This window comes from Macrosteles quadrilineatus, unplaced genomic scaffold, assembly GCF_028750875.1.
Source record: "Macrosteles quadrilineatus isolate MER2022 unplaced genomic scaffold, UCM_ALF_1.0 Scaffold_4__1_contigs__length_99947679, whole genome shotgun sequence".
NCBI classification, from domain to species: domain Eukaryota; kingdom Metazoa; phylum Arthropoda; class Insecta; order Hemiptera; family Cicadellidae; genus Macrosteles; species Macrosteles quadrilineatus.
Window position 1 is genome coordinate 31,892,930 of NW_026542597.1, and position 4,527 is coordinate 31,897,456.

A 4,527-nucleotide genomic window follows, 5' to 3' on the forward strand; every position below is an offset into this window, starting at 1 on the left:
TATTCACCTTTAGGAATGGTTGAAAACAAAAACTATAATAAATAACAAAGACACTGTACAGAAATGAATGAATTCACAAAATGTATCCATGTAGTTTAAATGGGACATGTATTATAATAGACAGACAATCGACTTTGCAAAGTAAAATTACTTTAACCTTTAAATGTTTACCTAGACATTTTAAAAACAGGACACATACTATAATAGAGGCACAGGCTTATCATACAATTATCGAAGTTTATACAGTAAAGTACTAAGGAAATATGTTTCATAACATAAGAGAAAAGGTTAAAAACACCATACTGACTTCTTATGTTGGCAATATCTTTTTTGTTCAGTACTTTTAGCCTTGAAGGCCTTCTATCACAAGATTTTGCCAGTGAAATAATTTCTCCTCCAGAAATACCATTGGCAAGCTTTTTGGCAATTTCATCTTTGCCTAGTACAGGAATGTTTAAATATACATGGTAGAGTCATTATTCTGTGTTTCAAATCAAATCAAATCAAATCAAATCAATTTATTGTAGTAGACATTTCACAATGCCTGATTTTGTTTGATAAAGAAAGGTTTGCTGGTCGTTCTGCGTGGTATATAAAAAATTATTCTAAGTGTTTTTTTTCTGCCATGAGAAAACCTTTCTGGCTCCAGTGCTATTACCCCACAGAATGTTTCCATACAGAAGATGAGAGTGGAAGAAACTGTAATAAGCAGTAATGAGCATACTATCCGAGACACAACTCTTAAGTCTTCTTAACAAAAAGCATACTCGGGAGATCTTAGACACAACATGCGTAGTGTGGCGTTGCCAGGTAAGCTTTGCATCCAAATGTATGCCTAGAAGTTTCACTGATAACGGGATATTTGAACCTTCTAAGTGTTTTAGCAAAAAGCAAATCCACTCAGTTTTCTCATGATTTAAGATAAGAGAGTTTGCATTAAACCAATTAGAAGATAAAGTAATTGTGTTGTTGACTGTGGCTTCAGACTCAGTAAAACTACTACTTGAGGAAAAGAAAGTGGTATCATCGGCATATAAGAGTGATTGGCAAGATAAGTTACTAGGTAAGTTGTTAATCATTAATAGAAACAGAATAGGCCCTAACACCGACCCTTGAGGGACTCCCGCTAGAGTTTCCACAAACTCAGATGAGTCCTGCCCAACAACCACTTGTTGGAATCTGCCACATAGATATGTATCAAAGAAATTTAGCTCTTTGTTTTGGACTCCATAAATTTTTAATTTTTGCAAAATAATTTGGTGTGACGTACTATCGAAAGCTTAAGATCCAGCTACATTAAGATGTTTGTTGTCTTCAAAAGACTTCAAGAACTCAGAAATCAGTTCGTCAACTGCCTTTATTGTTGAAAACCCAGGTCTGAAACAAAATTGAGCTGGGCTCAGAATTTCGTACTTATCATGATGGCTGTACAGTTGAGAATTCACATGATGATCAATTATCTTAAAAAAAATTTGAACAATGGAAATTGGTCTAAAATTATCAATAACTGTTCTGTCTCCCTTTTTATGAATTGGGTGTGTTTTGGAAAATATTAGGCTGTGGGGAAATGTACCTGAAAAAAAAAATAATAATCAAGTTTATGAGATAGACTAATGGCTCTAAAATGAAAGGGATGATTTCCTTTACAACATTATTTGACAAACCAAAGATATCTTCGGATCGGGAGGTTTTTAATAATCTTACTACTGATAGCAATGACCGGTTTGGCTGAAGGGGAAATTTGGCTATTTGTTCACCCCGGCTTTGCTTTTTTAAGAAAGTTGACAAAGAAACTATTGAGCTGAAATTGGAGACTCGAGCTTCTGTGTTGTGTTGATGCTGGATTCTAATTTTATGAGCCGCCTGCACATTTATTTGGCGCATTACTGACAAAACTGTCGTATTTAATTTTAGCCTTATAGTGATAGCTGACCTGTATTGCTTCTTAAAATTAAGATACAATGCTTTAAACTTATCGTTTCTATACTTGGGTATTTTTAACAAGTCATTTAATAAAATTACAGTGTTTCATCTGTTCTTTCAGACTGCTATCAAACCACGGCTTTGAGACTCTTTGACTTCCTGGTACAAATATTTTTGTTATTCTAGGGCAATAAAAATTATACAACAAGAGGAGTTTATCCAGAAATAATATAAACACTAGGTTGACATCAGGAGTACAAAACAATTCATCCCATTCAGTTTTGGCCAAAGAGCTTGCAAACAAATTGATCTGTTTCAGATTTCTATAGGACATTTCATCTAACTTTCATTTTTGTGGAGTCTGTAATAGTAACTCACACCAAATAATTGAGTGATCGGAAATTATGTAGAGCAAAAACCTCCTGGTTTAAATTGTGATTCATGACAATTAGTATGGCTATGTTATCCAGACAACTCGGGTTTCTGGTAGGCTCCTTACTTATACAATACAAATTGAATGACTTAAGGAAATTGTGAAACATACTGTAGTACTGGTCACAAATCTCTTTAAGTATATCAATGTTGAAGTCACTTCCCAAAATCAATTGATAATTAGTTTTTTCTTACACACATAATCAAGCAAAGCACCTAGTAAACTTAAGAAGCTTTTAATATCAGAACTCAGATTTCTGTACTAACTAACTACCACATTATAACCTAAAAGCTCTACAAACTGCTTCCATTAATCCTACTTATTGTGTTAGGTGAGATACATCAATTTTGTTAAATTTCAAATGGAGAATAACAAAAATTGCTTAATAGATTGTTGGCATGGAGTGTAGACTTCCCATCCCATTGTAAATATTGAAGCTTGTTTTTTGTGTCTAGTTCATGTCCGGTTACACTGCAGGTGCGACTACTGTCGAGGAAATTTTGTTTCTATTATTTTGTATTGTAGTTAATTTCATGATTTGTGATTTAATGTTTTGGTTTTATAACTAGGAAAGATGCGTTATTCTTTATGATTACCATAATTTTAATTGGTTAAACGGGGTTTTAAATTACTGAAATAACAAGAAACATAGTATTCATGGTTTTAATCGTTTTATCTATAGTTTATTACATTGTTTTCATAGATTATTTATATATTGTTTTATAGTTAGGTATTTTTATGGATAGTGTATTATCATAGACTAAGCAACACAAGTATAACACTAAACAACACAAAACTAATGGAGTACTATGTTTTATCTATGGTATTATGGACAAGATTTGTTTTGAAAGCAGAATTATTGTATCTGAAAAACACTCGCTAATTAAAAACCTTTTTATTCATTTATTTAGTACCAACTTCTCGATAACCATTTACTTTTAACTCAACAGCCGCATGATGTTTATAGTTTTATTTTATGAACAGAACTATTTTTTCGATTAAAACTTCATTTGATTTTTCATTATCAGCAAGTCTGGTTAGTTTGGTTTGGTTAGAACAGTTTAATTTTATAATTAAACAATTATAGAATTGAATTTGAATATACAACACTCCTTTTATCTATGATACAACTTATGCCGAAATATAGAACTTATTTAAAAAGTCTGTGATAAGTTTATTTTGGAAAATGATTTAGCCGTTTGGCAATATTATGAAGAAACAGAACTGAATTTGAGCCATTTATAATTTTATTTTATGAACAAAATTAATTTTTCAATTAGTAAACCTTCATTATAGTCAATCAGAAGCCTCCAAATGACAATGTTGTCAAAAGTAATCCTGAAATAAAAATTTGCGTTAAGGAAGGGGAAGTTCCTGTTCCACTGTTCCCAGTTCATGAATCGTTTCGTTGTCGTTGTCTTGTTGTCTATTCTCTCTTCCCTCTCTCTGGACTGGACTGGACTGGAGTCTGGACTGTCTGTAAGTACTCAAGTGAAGTGGCAGTGGGAGTGGAGTGACTGGAGACTGGAGGAATGGGCACACGGGAGGGACTAAGGCTAAAGGTGTAGTGACGTCATACCTCTAGTGGCTAATGTCTTCTCTTGAGGCAACACGATTACCATAACGAAAAGATGTAATTTCAGCGGCTTTCGTGGCATAGTAGATAGCGTTTCGGATTGGTATACAGGAGGTCCCGGGTTCGAATCCCGCTGGCAGCCCTAACTTTTTGTCAACAAATTTTTCATATCAGCAAGTTTGGTTGGTTAGGTTAGGTTATGACAGTTTAATTTTATAATACTAAATTTTAAAATTAATTTTATAATTAATTAAAAATTATAAGTAATCATTAATTAGATTTTTTTCTTATACAGTTTTTATATTATCAGCAAGTCTGGTTGGTTAGGTTATGTTATGACAGTTTAATTTTAAAAATTAAAAATTAATTTTATAATTTTAAAACAAAATTTTATAATTAAAAAGTTAATTTTATAACTAAAAATAAAAAATAAATTATTCAAAATTTTTTCAACTTAGCAGTTCTAGCGGCGAACGCTGACACTACAAGATATGTTAGCCTTAGTCCCTCCCGTGTGCCCTACCGGGAGACTGGAGTGGAGTGTGGTTGGTTGTGTTGTTGTGTTGTGGCTGTCTATTTATATTGGTTATGTTGT